Source organism: Mauremys mutica, chromosome 11 (genome assembly GCF_020497125.1).
Source record: "Mauremys mutica isolate MM-2020 ecotype Southern chromosome 11, ASM2049712v1, whole genome shotgun sequence".
In the NCBI taxonomy this organism is placed as follows: domain Eukaryota; kingdom Metazoa; phylum Chordata; order Testudines; family Geoemydidae; genus Mauremys; species Mauremys mutica.
The window spans coordinates 10,862,459-10,879,464 of NC_059082.1; positions in this window are offsets into that span (position 1 = coordinate 10,862,459).

Here is a 17,006-nt window from a genome sequence, read left to right on the forward strand (position 1 = left end):
GTTATCTATAGGTGAATTCTTAAGACTAGGGGAATCAAGTTGGCATGCAGAGAAGAAACTTATTGATCATTGTAAGAAGTCAAGCTGAATCTTCATTGGGGGACTGGAGTTCTGTCTACATTATTTTTCCCACCCTGTGGACTCAGTCCTGAGCCCTGCTGCTGTCCCTTTATGTGGCCCAATGACATCTGGCTGAAATAGTGAGATGGTGACCCCCCCCCCAGTGCCAAGTGGCACACACCTGACCCTATGCCACATCTGCAAGCTCCAGCATGCAGGGAATACTGGAGGCAGGAGAGGGTGTGAGTATGAGCGTACAATCCCAAGGGACATTGCATCCAGGGCATAGTTTACAGCAGCTCTAAGGCTGCTCTGAACTGTGCTGCCAGAACTGGTGAGCTACAGCCAACTCTTTTGTAGCTCCCCGACTTCTGCTGAGCCCAATAGAGACTTGGTGCAGGAGAGGATTCAGTCCTCTGTCTGTGCTCTTCAGAACAGAATTGTAACTAGACGTTTCTGTGAGAGGGGCTCTTCTATCTGTATTTCTAAAGAGGGCAAGAAGTGAAAGTGTCAGAAGAATCTCATAAGGGAATCAATTTTGCAGAATCAAGAGGTTTGTATGCGTTCTGGCTGTACACCCAGACGTTTGAGTGCTGGTTTGCCCATTACTTCTAACACACTAAACATGTTTTCCATGTTACCCTTAAATCTTTATGGTCAGAATTAATGACAGTCTTGCATTTACATAACATCATCCATCCAAATATATCCCAAATTACTCTACCACAAATGTGCTAATAGACATGGTACAGTATAGTCCAAATCCTGCATGAATTTTACCAGAGTAAGAATGGCAGGATGTAGTCCTGCTTATGCTTCTGAGAAATCACTTTACCCAACACAGGAGTGGATTACAGAAGCTGCTTAACAGAGCACAGAAACGCTGCACCATACCTGAGCACCAGATGTGAAGTTTACCTTCTCTAACTGCAATCACAAGAGAAATGTAGGCTTTAAAAATCTGGTTTTAAAAATATTTGACTTGAGTCAAGTAGTCGGAGTTAAAATCTTTCCTTTGTGAAAATTTCCAGGGAATAGTCAATGATCAGAAGTGATCAGGGCTTTCCCTCTCATTCAGAACCTGGTATCCCCAACAACACAAAACCCATTACAACTGTTCTCGGGTGAAGATTCGGTACTGATTCTGAAGAATTCCACTTCTTAAATCTGGTATCCTATCACCTGCTACCCCATTGAATTTTTGAATTTTCATTAGAGAAAGTCTCTCATCCAGACCTAAGTTGGCAAAAAAGCTCAGAAAAAGATAAAGAGATGAAGCAAAAAACCTCACAAAAGAAAACCCAAGTAACATCCCTATTCCTCAACAATGAGAAATCCTTGGCTTATTTCCCCCCCCCCCACTAGACAGACAGGAAAATTATTCCTTAAAGGAGGAAGAAGAAGAGAATTTTCAGTATCCCCTTAATCAGTACTTGCAGCGTATCATCAACCTTATCATCTCAGCGATAACAGCTGTTTGACAAGTAGGAATAAAAACAATATTCTTCTGAAAATGAGACCACAATCTGGTTTTAAAAAAAGCCTGATGTAAGGTGTCTTTTAATTTAATTTGATTCTAGGATAACAGCGTGCCCAAAAATGTCTTCTGCAAGTCAAGCACAGGATTTCAATCTGTCATCTTGTATTGACCTAACATGGAAATATAGTGTGCTGTGCTTTCATCAAGCTTGCAAGGATGGTATAAAAGTTGATAATTCAATAGTAATACTTTTTAAAAAAATATATAATCGACTTGCTCGTTGTTCTCTCACATGCAGAACGGAATATTCACCCAAAGCAAAGGACCTGCACTGAGCCCTTCTCTGTACTGCATTCTTTGGGGGAGCACAGATGGGCTAGCTATCGAAATGGGGTAGGCTCTAATGGCCTAACTTCTGTGCCTGAAGGTTGTGTTGAATTCATCTCTATAGATTTGGTATTTGGGCAGAGAACAGAATGGACAGAGATAATTTTATCAGCACGTATGCTAATATATTCTACAGCCTTGCTTGCTTGTTTGGCTAGATCAAAGTTACTTCAACAATTGTGGCATTGGATGAAACAGTATATCACAAAATTTACATACCCAGTAGATTCACTTATCTCCATAGACTTGGACTGTTTTGTCAGTATGACTTTAGTGGCTTATTCAACTACTCAAATAAGGTATGTGCAATGACACCAATTACACAGTATAAATTTGGAAACAAGCTTATTTGAGTTATATTTAAGTGCATAGCTTCATTCAAATTTAGAATGACACATCTCAGCTATTCCATTTCAATAGGAAACATTTAATAATGCAATAATATTGTTGTAATAAACTTTAAAACTTTATTTGTTGTAACCATTCTCCTATCTGATTACTACAAAACACTTTTCACATTAAATATTGGCAGTTAAGTAAGGGGTAACATTGTTATTTCTCTTTAGTTATTATAGTTGATTTCAATACTGAAAAATATGTGCTATGTTAGCTAGTTTGGATTGAATTAATAGGTCACATGGTTTCTGATCTCTGATTGGTAGAGTAACTTTTAGACTTTAGCTACCAATACAATATTCCTATATTTATGAACTAAAATATGGCTTTCCATGAATCTTCTCCAATATTTGCTAAAATTGTATTGTCTGTGAACATTCCAGAAAGTAAACTTATTAGCTAGATGCAGAAGAGGTGCAAATATAGTCAAAGCAAACTAATTTAAAAATCAAATGAATATTTACAAACCATTTTTTTCAGTATTCATCCAGATCTAGATATTGATTAATAAACGGGGAGTGTCATCACTTTATTACCTAAACAACTTCCTTATCCTTAGAAACCTGCAGCCATGACTGCATCCTAAAACACATTTGATTCGATATAGACTCTGATGTAATTGTAAGGAACAAAGTGTTAGCTTAGCTCAGTGGAGCAATCATTGATTTCTAATTTCAAAAAATGAGTGGTCAATAGTCCGGTCTTTGGGTGGAAAAGCAGATGACCTGGTAAATTGCATGAGGGCTTCTTCTCTATAACTACAATTGGACCAACACTGTGCAATTAACAGATACCACAATTGGTGATGGAAGAATCTCCACAAAGTTGGGGTTTTATTTCAGTTCATATAAGCAATGCATCCTACAGTTTAGATGCTAATCTGCACTTCAGTGGTAAAGAAGTAAAATTGGGATTTTTGCAAAATTCCCTGTATCCTTGTAAAATTCCCTGTATTTCCTGAGTGAGATGGAATTTGTTTTACAGCATGCCTACTTCCCATGGTCACACTGACTTCCCAGCCTTGTATATAGTTTGACCTACCTGCTATTCCTCCATTACCTCTGTTGGAGCCCATTCTGTTCTTGTTGAAGTGAATGGAAGTTTTGCCATTGACTTCCATGGCGGCAACAGGATTGGGGCTTTTAGTGCTTGGCTATCCCCTCTGAGATCTTGATAAGAAGAAGGGACTCTCATCCATCATTAAATAGAAGGGGGTGAGCTGCCTCTATGGTAATACCCTCCTTTCCTGGACCGCATATAAAGACCTTTATGGGGAATGGACTTGATGGACATCATCTCCTGTAGAAGTCTGTGGGGATTCACTAATCATAAATCCCAGCTCAGCAATGTATTTAAGCTTGTGCCTATTACTCCCATTGACTTCAATGGGACACTGCTCACATTCTTAAAGCTAGGCACATGTTTAAATACCTTAGGGTTAATATTTCTACTTCTGGACAAAAACAGTTTGGAAACGTGCAAAGATTTAAACAAACAGCTGCTACTCAAAGGTATAGGCTTTAGTTATGGGCTTTCTTTGATTGGTGGTGAAGATTTAAGTCAGTATTTAATTTTTGTTTGTAGTTATTTGTACATCATGATTGTTTGTTTGTTTGATTGATTGATTAAACAGAATACCTGAATAGTAGGAATGAAGGTTCACGGTGTCTGGGCATCTTTCTGAATACAGAGAAATCTATATTTAGAGAAGACCATAGCGATTTGCAAAAAAATGTTGCTTAATTGCTTGGAGGTTTTGTAATAATGGTGAGACCAACTACGCTCCATCTATCGCTGGGATTTCCAAAGTGTCTGTTCATTTTGCTTTGTAAATGTCAGTCATCATCATTATTAGTTATTTATTATGGTTGGACCTAATGTCCAGGGAAGTTCCAGGCCCAATTGTGGCAGGTACTGCACAAATACATAATAAGAGAGTTTCTGTTCTAAAGTCCTTCCAGTCTAAAGAGACAAGACAGCAGTGGATGGGAGAGGACAGAGCCACAGAGAGGTGAAGTGACGTGTTCAATAGGTCAAGGGCTGAATCAAGAAGCTGTTTTGAGTCTCCATCCAGAGCCCTCTTGTCACACTGCCTGCCACCTAAATAGACTAATAAAGATCAACCAACACTTAGTTGATTCCCAACATTTTATTATTCAATAAAACCGCAATACAAACAGGGCACATTGGTTCACACCATTTTCACATGCAGGCCCAAAGCTAAAAACATTGAAATGCATTCAAACCACTGTAATGCAACAGAGGACTGTACTTCATTCATTCACATTTGATTATCTAAAAGAGTCCAGGAGGAAGAACTGCTTTTGTGCAGATTCTGCGAGCATTTTAACCAACATGTCTTTAATCATTAATTGTCTCCTGTATTTCTAAACTGTGTTATTGTAGAGCAAATGTTGCCAGAGTATTTGAATAGTCCATTTCTTCCTGGGGTGATACTTTGCAATGCTCACTCAGAATTGCCCTGAAATTTCTTCTATTTCACTAGCTTTTTTTTTTCATCTGCTGATTCATGTCTGTTTTTAGCCAGCATGCTGCAGTTTTTTTATTCTGATCAATAGTTCCAGTGTTGTGAGTGGCAGTTTCACCAGCATGACAGCATGTCTCCAATATAGCATTGGACCCACGTATGTGATTTCTGGTCATGATAGAGGGATGATCTCTGAATATAGGTGACTTGCAACTTAAAACCCTTTGGGGATATTTTAGAGGTGTCTTTTAGGACAGTGGTTACCTAATAGGCATAACCTCTAGTACAGGTTCCAGAATGGCAGCATTTCCAGCTCTATAGCTTGTAACATTCTGAGTAATGTTCTACCTCTCATGCAATTCAGCTTCCTTTTTTCCCCCTCCAGCTAGCTCTGGCCCCTTGGTTGTTTGTGTGGTGTCACTATGAATGTGCTTGGAGCAGAGTTATATGGCATCATTTGGAGAAACATTGCGTTAATAACCAGAGTTCAAGGGCAAAGGATATAAACGGAGCAAATTACAATTCTGACCAGATATATGGCTTTTGCTAAAAGGGATACGGGCTGCTACTTTATTTACTGGGTGCTAGCGCACTTGCAAAAGTGAACACATTTTTAAACCTCTACATTGTTGGTTAGGAAAACAATGAAAATTTACAGAATAGGAAAAGGGATGGAGAAAAGAACAGAGATTTTCTGTTTCCTAAAATTTATAATACCCCAAATATCAAAGTGGGAGCATATGCCTTTCTGAATCTATTCTCAAGCATGTCCTCACTGTGCAGAATCTAAATTCATCTTCTGTCTGGGATTTGGTATTATTAACACAGATGTTAATAACAAAATAATATAAAGTTCAGCTCAATCATTCTCCCCAACCTTAGCTGCAACTAGGTTCCTCTTTTGGACAGCTCAGCCCACACCTAGATCCTCTCTTCTCAGAAAGACACTCCAATATCCCTTATATCAGGGTTGGATAATGAGCCACCTGCCTCAGTGAGACAGCAGAACACATTTAACATTCCTAGAAGGATCAAAGCCTGCTAACAGGATGGAGTATTTAAGGCAGACGCTGCCAGCTTGTAACAGGGTGAGATTATTTTATTTCACAGCCCATAATTTCATTACCATTATTGGGCATGGTAACAGCATAGTGGAGCACTTTATTATTCTGATCTTTTGAGACTTCAGAGCACCATGGATTTTATATTATTTCGTTTTTTTAAAGTTGCATTGTTTGGGGTTTTTGTAAAGTACAAGTGAAACTACAGAAAACAATCTATTTTTGATTATTCTCAGACACGTATATCAGTGCTAGTCACTGGATAATACAAAATATGGAGAACAATCGGAAGTGGCAGAAAAATGTTCAAAACGAGGTCTATTCTGTCTCTATTTCTGGGCTTCTCTGGTTTTTCTCATGGTTATATTCTGCAAATGTTGTTTTTACAGCATGCTTTACAAATTTGCAAAAAAATCAATTTCTGAAATGAATTTTCTGAAAACATCTGTTCTCATCCTTTGTCAGAGAGCCACAGAGAATATTGAATATAGCAAATTGCCCATGATCTCTGGATTCACATACGCTCTGAAAATATTAATACAGGTTTATTCTTGTGTCATAAATGTTTTATGATGCAAAGGGGGATGCAAAATGCATCTTTTGTGGAAAAAAGAAAATTGACAAATATCAGTTGTATTTCATATAATTCCCCTGAAAATATTCCAGATTTTCATTCCTTCTCTACACTTTTTGAAGTTTATGGGCCAGATCCTCATCTGCTGAGGATCTGGACCTATATTTTTCCACAAAAATGTTGTTTCTTATCATTCTAATATAATGTCAAATAATGGATGTGGTGATAAGCACATATGAGTCAGATTTAGAAAAATAACAACGGACATAATTTTTCCACAGCACAATTTAATTCAGAGATTTTTATCTTATTGTATGGATCATAAACTACAACTAGGATCAATAGAGTTGTTTTATAACCAACATAAGCATCTGGTTCCTTGGGTTTTCTCTGACTGTGACCTGATTCCACTGATGGTATAAGCCAGTGTTGGTTTTGAAGTGGAATAATTCAGTTTTGTGGAACACTAAGCTTATCCAGTTTCCTATACAGCATATTTTTTTCTCCCACTGGGATATAATAGAAACTAATCTTTAAAATCTAAACATTCCAAGTCAAGTCCTTTTGTTAAGTCATTTTATTCATTTCATTTGGTCCCGTTACAGCTCCGAGACCACTTGTATTTACATATACGGAGAACCCTGCTGCTCAGAACTCTCCACTCACAAGACAGGGCAATTAATCATTCCCAAATCCTCCTGCCGTGCACTCAATGACTCCGACAGCCAGCGTAGCCAATCAGAAAGTGCAGGTGGGACTCAGACCTGCAGGAAAGCTTTGCACCCTGACCCAGTACCAGTGTGCTCGCTTCCCTTTCAGTCTTATCACTCTGTAAGAATAACACCGTTAGCAGTGTCCTTGTAATCAACTAACCATACTAAATTCAGAAATGGACAGGTATGTGCGTTGTGATTTTGTGATTTCTTTCAAAAATTCAAGAGCAGCGAGAGAGCTGAAAATGTAACTCACAATAGAGCTAGACCAAAGGATTCCCTCCTACCGTTTCCATTTGTGAGTGAAATATGGTTCATTGGGCTTGAACCTGCATTCCTTCTGCATCCGCACACCGTTTCAAAGCCAATTAGATATTTTTGGGTAGCAATAGTACAGCATAAGGCCCAGGTTAATTGTGTGTCTGAGCCAAACTTTTCAGATTTGGGTGACTAGAATTTGGCACCTGAGTAAGTAGCCTGATTTTCCTCACACATTGACTTCATCTGCCATTGAAGGAAACTAGGGAAATAGGTGACATGCAGATGCTAGACATAATATACATTGTTTTTCTTTTTTGTTTTCTTTCTTCTATTGAACAGTTCACTTTTATGCACCATCCTTGCTCCTCCTTCTTTATTTCACAACTTCTTTTCTTGAGAAATTAGAGCTGGTCTCCAGGTCATTTCAAATGCTGCCATTTTGTTTTCTATCCATGCAGTGCTCCGGTAATATGGTGGCTTGTCCCTGAAGGGCTGGAGGGCCTGAGGCCAGCCAACCCTGATTACTGAAGAAGCACATCTGGGTATGGATCTGGTGATTTCCCTATAAAGAGCAGCAGGCAGCTGCAGTGAAGAGGTGATGCTCAGGGAGATCAGAGATTGCTAAGAGTGAGCAGGCTCCAGTAGAGAGGCCTGGAATTTAGAGCTATGACTCGCACTAGGCCAGGACTGGGAGTAGTCTGCCAATGCAGGAAAGGCCCCAGGTAGGAAGAGAAACTTTTGTTTTGTGTTGGATTTTGTTGGACTTTAATTTGGGACTTGGAGTTTTATTTTGGGTTTATTATTTATTTTAATAAACCCAGAACCCACAAAAAAGCCTACAGGTGCAATTTACTAAGCAGTCCAAGCGGGGAAATGGAGTTGAGGGGCCACTTGTGGGGCTTCTCTGAGGCCACCTGGAGTGCTGGGTGGTGGCCATACCTTCACAGGTCACCATTCAAAACTCATTTTTCCCCCCACATAGAAGATCCAGTCTAATGGCCAGTGAAGTCAAATGGGCATTGGATTAGGCCAATCATAGTTAAATTTGCTACTGTAGTTGCCACCGTCTTTTGTCTAAAAATGGGAACACTGAAAATAGCACAATAAAACCAAGTACCGAGGGGCAGGGAATGCCAACTTTTATAACGGCACCCAGAGCATTAATTTGCCATAAGTGCAACTTCCTGATAAATCTGCGATCACACTTGCCGAGACAATCCACCTCTTCCCTCCAGACTTTAGAGCATTATTTTCTTGTACTAGATATTTCTTTTTCAGTGTTAATTTATAGCCCAGGCCCTTTCTTGTCAGGGGTGTATATAACTCTATCATAAAATGTGCTGTAGAATGAATTTGCCAAGCCAGGAAGTGGTTGGGTTTGCCTATATTTCTGAAGACCATGTCAGTCAATTTTAATTTGCACAATGGCAAAATGAGCTATTTTGTACTTATGCAAATTGAAAATGTCTTTAAAAAAAAAAGAGGTGTGATCCTAGAGATCTCTTTGGTAGATTTTTATGTTGTAATCGTTTCTGGCACTTTGGGGGAAAAAATGACTGAGATATCAAATGTTGCTAGATGGCTTGTAATTACTTTGCAAAGAAATGTCAGAAGTATACACCTTTAAAACTCATCACTGTTGTAGTTTAAAGAGATGCTCCAGCCTGCGGGGTAAGTAATATGCACTGTTCCATGAGGAGGCAATCTTGAGACGTTTTTGAGTTCCACTGCTTCTGTATCCTAGAGAGAGAGAAAAAAAACCAAAACACCTAAACTAAGTAAATGTCAAGGATATGCAGCCTGAACAGAGAGAAACCACATTGTTCTGCATTCCCTTTCTCCTTTCCAGGAAAGACATGTTCTGTCCTTGCTCGTACCAACAGATTGCTGTTTTCCTACACAGAAATAAAGGGACACTCTGTGAACCTGATTGTGACAGGCTTCACAAGGCATATGCATCATTTGAAAAAGAAGCCTATCACATTTATTCTCTGCAGCAAAGAACAAAGCCTCAATCCTACTTATGGGCTTGACTGGGAAGCCTTACTCATGTGAGCGAACATTGGCTCACACAACTTGGCCTAATGATTTCAGTTGGACAACTCTTGTAACTGCTCATCTGCATAGATAAGGATTGCCCATTGCTTATTTACCCAGTTCAAATGAGCAGATCCAAAGACCCCAAAGTACAGTGTACATCTTAAAAAGTCTATAAAAATATGTTTTTAAAATCTTACTGCCTAACAGAGCTTCCCCCATCCCTCCTTTTTTGATATTGGTTCTGATAGTGCCTTCTGAACCGGATCTAAAGCCCACTGAAAGCAATAGGGGTCTTTCCACTGCCCTCAGTGGGATTTGGATCAGGACCCATGTAGGCTAAAAAGCTTTAAAATGCTGTTGGAAATATAGTCTGTTTTAATTGGGGTAAATGCATGCAAAGCTTGGAGTGGGTAATGGACAGGTGAAAGAAGTAAATTAATTCCACTAAATTAAATACACTGATATCTGTATAGCTAGAGAGAAGAAGCTGCAGTCCTTCAAGTAAATAACAGCCTGGCTCTCTTTGAGCTGAACCCCAAAACATGTGCAAATGACTGCTGCAAGAAGCCATGAAACTATAGAGATATAGCGCTAGGTTGGCCCAGCACCTCCACAGCTGACTATACAGAGTGCTGATGCCAAGGATCACAAGTAATGTAAGTGGAGGAAGTGCTGGAAGCTGATTGCTGGGGTGATGTTTGTGTTAAAATATTCTAACCATCTCTCCTGACCTTTATGACCTCTTCAGAGCACTGCTCCATGCTATGCAGAGTCCGAACCCCTCAGGCTTTGGAGGAGAAAGGATCAGAGAGCACGAGTTGACCGATACAATTCCAGTCCTGGACATGACTTTTATGGTGAATGCCTGATCCGAAACCAGGCTGGGTCCCTGTGTAACTATTTTTCCAAGAAGGATTTTACAAAGTAACAAACAGTTCCATAGCTAAAGAGTGCTTAGGCTGTTACTGACACCAAGCAAGAGAAGGATCTCGAAGTGATGGCATGCACATTCTGAGTCAAACTCGAAATCTAGGGAATTTGGCCCATTTCATCCTTACCTCCTGCACTTGTGCTTTTACAGTATGCAAGCACATGGACAAAATGAAAACTGCTACAGTAACCAGCTCAGAGTCCTGCCAGCCGTTTTGTATAGAGATAACTGATTCTTTTTTTTAAAAAAGGATTTTTATTTATTTATTTATTTATTTATTTTGGCATCACATTTGCTTAATCTCTAACCTCCAAATCATAAATCATTCAACAAGATAGTAGTGACTCCAGCCTTTGAGTGTCACTTCGTTAAGAACCCAAACTGGTACAACCAAAAAAGGAAGAGAAATTAACATTTGAACCATATTGTTTCTGAAAGGCTGGGAGAGCCATTTTGGGTCTCAATGCTGTTTTAAAAACGTAACTCCTGGACTCAGAAAAATTAGCCCTGAACTCAGTCACCCCGGTTCAATCTTGCTATAGGACTGTTCTATATAGTCTGACTGTTTTTAAACCAAATTGGGGATGAAAAAAATTCCTTCTCATCTCTCTTGGCACTAACTTCACTTAGCATATTTCCTTCTTTAATATGGATCCCTACATTTTAAATTTTTGATTGCATGCACAATTATGTGTTGTAACAAGAAATTTGCTTCCAAGTCTTGCCCTCCACTAATTATTCATCTTTTCTCTGATAGATAATCAATCAATCAATCAATCCTTGCCCCAAATGCTGCAGTAAATTGAATTTGGTGCTATTAATCCAAAATTCTGAAATATAATTTAATACTTGTTTTTAAGGGATGCTGCCAACTTGAAACATAGTCAATTAAAAAAGAAATGTTAAGAGTACTTTCAAGTGCTACACCTAACTCTGAGTCCTGCCAATTTTTTACAGATTTGCAATCACATTTTCCTATTTTTAAAAATGTTTTTCCCTCCCTGGTTGCTGTGCAAAAGACCCACAGACGCAAGGGGAAATGATGAACTAACTGACTATAAAGGGAAACAGAGAAACTGACTATACACAGCACAAAGCAAACAAACTGGAAAAATAGATTCCCACCCCCCTAGTTCCCTTGAGTTATAATAACTTTCATTGTTACTCAGAATCATAGTAGATTTAAACAAAATTAGAGACAAGTGTGATTTTGTTTTTTGTTTCCTTTAAAAACATCATATTTTTCAAGACACTAACTCATAGTACTACTTTCTTCTTCAATCCTGGAGTTCATTGTGACACAGAACTGGTAATTTAGGGCACAACATTTCTTCCATTGAAGTTAGTGGCAAAACTGCCACTGATTCCCCAGGTGAGGACCGAGTTTTTTGTAGAAGTAAGAAAAGCAGCAATAGAAGTGGTAAGAGTTTGCCCTGACTATAGTAAACGTTGTCAAGCCCTTTGAGAAGGTGAGTATTATTATCTCCATTTTACGGACAGGAAAACTGAAGCGTATAGTAAAAGTCCTTAGCTCACACCGCTAGTTTAAGTCAGAGCCAGGATCTAAGCCAACTCCTGAGCCAGAAGCAACAAGAATAAACTTCTGACTCTTCCTTGTTCTAGCCACAAACCATTCTAGTTCCTTAGAAACATTTCCCATCAATGTAAAACTCACAACCTCAGCTTTTTCTCAAAATGTGATGTTTTTGATGTCCTTGGGTGTGGGGAGACGAAAGGAATCATGTGAGCAGACAAATTCTTGCTAATCACCAAATTGGAACTGAAGTTTCTCTCTCCTTTCCCCCGTGTGGATGCCTGTGCTGCATTTCTGTCTCATGCCGTACACTTTTCCTTCCGAGATAGATGATCTGTTCTTCGGCTGGACACCCTGACCTTTTATGGGTGTTATTCATCGATCTCCGTCCAGGCTCTTGCTTCTGTGGAGGTGCCTGCCATTGGCAGCATGGGAAAATTCAATTTTCACCTCCAACCAGAGGGGATGGCAGGCCTCCTCCACAGTTAAGGGGATGGTTGTTATTATTTTACTTTTATTAAGAGAGCCCCATCTCCTGCTTTCCAGTCAATGTTTTCAGTGTAACTGGCTGTAATTGTTGGCCAGATATTGAGCCTTCCTGGTGCTTCGACATAGTGTGTTGCTGTGAAGTGTCTTCCCCATACTTCTCAGACAGATGGGTAATAATACTATACATTAATACCTCCACATTGGTTTATGTGTGTTTGACCATCACGCTAGCATAATTATTTTTCCTCAGTAAAAGCTATTAGAGATCTATTTGGTAGGTTTTACGATCAATAGCTCCTGTGATATTTGTGTAGCAGGCACAGAATAATCAATTGAAGGTCATATAAAGTAAATTACCATCCTCCTGTAATGATTCTTTTTTCTAGATGAGAATGGGTTTTATTATTTCATCAGGAGAGCCCTCACGATGCATGCTTTTTTTTTTAAGAAAGAAAGAGAGAGAGATAAATGTTGTGGGTATATTTTGAAACACGGTATTAATATCTATTACCTGAATTTATATTATCGGGTTATTGAATTAGTGGATGCCAAAGCTTGGAATAATTGTATGTGATTGGTGACATGACTAATAGCCAGTTGTGAGGAAATAGAAGACCTGGCTGGTATGTTGTAGGAGGTGACTTTGCCAAAGCCCCTGCCTATGGATTTAGTGTTGGCATGCAGTGCCACTCTGGAGATTGGAGGCCTCTGTTTAGACACAAGACCTACCATGTGGAGTGTAGTAACATAAGCTTTCCCCATTCACATCCATCCATGTGCCTCTTCCATGACCTGGAGTGGCCCCCTCTAGATGTAAAATGGTAGCTCAGGCTCCTTCAGTCCTTAGCTTCTCCACTCAGAGTGCTAACTGGCGCCAGCTCTGACAGTGAGATTTGTAATATGGCGGGTGCCTGTCCACCAAGAACTGAACTAAGAACCGCTAACTCATTTCACACAGGCCACCAACTAGACATCAGCTGGCACTAACAACTCTCAGCAGCTAGAAAAGCAGGTAAGATGTGAACAAGTTTTATAGACGTGAACAGCTTATTGACTAGCCATTCCTCTGAGCCATCCAGTGCCATGAGCTATGTAGGCTCAAAACGGGTATTCACTGCTTTATTAGATCATACGGAACAGTTCCTAAAGATGACTAGAAGAATGCAGCCACCATTCGCTTTCTTAAACATGCCAGCAGCCGGCCTATTCACTTCACACACAGCACTAGCAATGCTTCATTCTGACTGCCATTGTGCTTTAAGTCCTAATATCAAAGGAATTAAATACCTCTTGCAAACATGCTTGCAGTAATCATTTGCTGTGGTCTGTGTCACCATGAAATAGTGATACTTTTAGTTTGATTTCTGCACCTTTAAATTGCTAAAGCCTCTGTCAGTCAGCAGAGATAGCAGCCATTTTGTTCTCAGAGTTGCTGCAGACTATTACAGAGCAGCTATACCCTGTACTTTCTCATGGAGAGTTTATTTTTTTTTCTTTCCTTGTATTGTTTTCCTCAACCTCAAATAAAAATCATGTTAAACTGAAAGTATGTTCTCTTTATGTGTAGAAAAAGTTATATTTTTCTATTATATGTATTATGGTAGCACCTAGAGGTCATAGATGACATCAGTGCTCTAGGCCAGGGGTGGCCAACCTGAGGCTCCGAAGCCACATGCGGCTCTTCAGAGGTTAATATGCAGCTGCTTTTATGGGCACCGATTCCGGGGCTGGAGCTACTGGCACCAACTTTCCAAGGGGCCAGGGGGCGCTCACTGCTCAACCCCTGGCTCTGCCACAGGCCCTGCCCTCACTCCACCCGCCTCCCCTGAGCCTGCTGTGCCCTCATTCCTCCCCCCTCCCAGCCTCCTGCACACCACAAAACAGCTGATTGGGAGGGGATAGTAGGCTAATGAAAGATGTGGGACTAAGACCCCAGTCTCCTGAATCCCAGTTCACCGCTTTATCCATATGACCACACTGCCTCTGGAGCATAATAATAAAAAGACATCATATATTCCAAGTTCAGCGTTGATTTTGATGTATCCCTGTGGGCTACAACACTACACTGCCATCTATAGATCTGGTATATCATTATGTGATGTTATAGTACAACCAGGATCTTAATGGCCCCTGCCCCAATTTTTATTCTCTGTGTACAGGTAGATTGTCCCTTCCAGTTCAATCACACACGATAAGCAGGAGTTCATAAATGTGGCATTCACACAAACTCTTCCATTTAGCAATGAAAGATAGGTGTGTTGCTCTGTTGTCTAATCATGTCTGGCAGACTCTGTGTTCTTAAATCCAGCCCCTGGAGGATCACAGCCTGCCTCAGGAAGGGGGAGAAAAAGGAAGCCTGTGCAGTGAATAAAAAGAAGAAAACATTGAAAAAGAGAGAACTGAGAGCTGTCTATGTAGGTGCTAATATGGCCCTCATTATCATAGTATCGGAGTGCCTCACAGTCATTAATGGAGGAGTTCCTCAAAGCATCTTTGTAAGATTGATACATTTTATGCCCATTTTACAGATGAGGAAACTGAGGCATGTGGTAGATTAAGTGATTTGCCCTAGATCACACAGTAGGTTTGTGGTTGAGGCAGAAATTGAACTCTGATCTCTGGGACCATACCCACTAGATCATCTTTCCTCCCAAGACAGTGCCTAAAATAAAATAATCTTTTCAGAGTAGTTTGCATTGATATAACTTGGATACATTAGTCTAGTTGCTGATACATAGGTGTTCATTTTCTATAGAACAGTGTTTCCCAAACTTGGGACGCCGCTTGTGTAAGGAAAGCCCCTGGCAGACTGGGACGGTTTGTTTACCTGCTGTGTCCGCAGCTCCGGCCGATCGCGGCTCCCACTGGCCACGGTTCACTGCTCCAGGCCAATGGGAGCTGCTGGAAGTGGCGCGGGCTGAGGGACGTATTGGCTGCTGCTCCCAGCAGCTCCCATTGGCCTGGAGCAGCGAACTGCGGCCAGTGGGAGCCGCGATCGGCCAGACCTGCGGACGGAGCAGGTAAACAAACCGGCCCGTCAGGGGCTTTCCCTATACAAGCAGTGTCCCAATTTTGGGAAACACTGCTATAGAACACAATTCACTATATATATATATAGTCTCAAACTGATTGGCAAATTTTGACAAAAACAAACTTTTGACAAAGAAACAGAACTGAAATATCCCAAAGATATTTGTGAAGGTAATTTTTATTGTTAATAGTAATTAACAAAGGGATGATCTTATGGCTGAAGCACAGGACATGGGAGTCAGACGATTTTGGGTCCCTGGGCCACAGATTTCCTGTATAAACTGGACAAGCAAAGTCACCCCTTTGTGCCTCAGTTTCCCCATTTGTGAAACGGGAATAATAACACCCATTTAAAAAAATGTCTTAATGTCTTTGGATGAAGAGCTCTACATATGTATAGTGTTACCATGAATCTTGCACTTTTTTTTCAAGCATTACCTTTCAGGAAGAACAATTGAAAACATGAACAGTTAAGATCCAATACTCTTATAGCCTCTAGTCGTGTACCATAATGTATTACGCTGTAGCTATATTTAATTCCAGCTGCATGGCTGAGTGGGCCCAAGGGCAACCTAACAAAGAAAAGGGACCAACATAACAACCAAGTTGCCAAGGCCCAAACTTGCTGGAATCAAGTATCAGTATTGTATGACCTCACTTTCCACATGACTTCAATCAGTGACCCTCTCCTCCTCTTCCTCCCCCGATTTATTTTTTAAAAATGATGAAGCTGCTTATGCCACACAGAAAGAAAAACCCATTAGCTGAATCTAACCCGATGTGCTGCACAAACAATAACTGAAACAAAGCTAGCAGGAAACGTTTGCACACAGCATCTGTTATGATCACATAACCACCAGACAGATGTTTAAGCCCAACTGCTAACATAAGATCATTTGTATGTTTGAAGAGGGAGAGATCCCATTTGGATTCCCCTCCCCCCACCACCATTTATTTATTTTTTAAAAAAAAAGGGGGGGAGAGATTTTCTCAGCTGCAGGAAGCATTTTCCCCCTCTCTCTTTCACCCCACTTTCACCATCAGCAGTTGGAGAAAAGTTGTAGTGCAGCCTCTTGCAAAGAGGGGAGATTGAGAACTGTGTGGTCTGCTAGTGTACGGTCTTTTTCGAGCTTAGGGACCAGCACTCAGCTCCCCAGAAGACTCGTTAAATAATTCTGATCAGAGGAGGTGAAGGGAAGCCCACACATGAAACAAGTTTGGTGGTCTCAGCCAAGTTCCCAGTGAGTAAGGCCGAAGTTTCCCAGTACCACCCCGGATTCCATCAGCCTCTGTGAATTTCATCTCCAAACATGAAAACAAACTCATTAGCTCTGAATTGCTCTGTGAGGGTCACAGAAAGATGTCAGCTTTTTGTGTGGCCTTTTCCATTTAGCAAACAGCTTAGACTCCCAAGGAAGGAAAGATTTGAGCTCTGCATTGTGCATTGTGGATTATTTTAGCTTTTAATGATACTGGCAGGACTTGATGGAGATTCATGCAGATGGGAGATATGCACTGATAATAATATGTTGCACTTCTATAGCATCTTCCATTCAAGATTT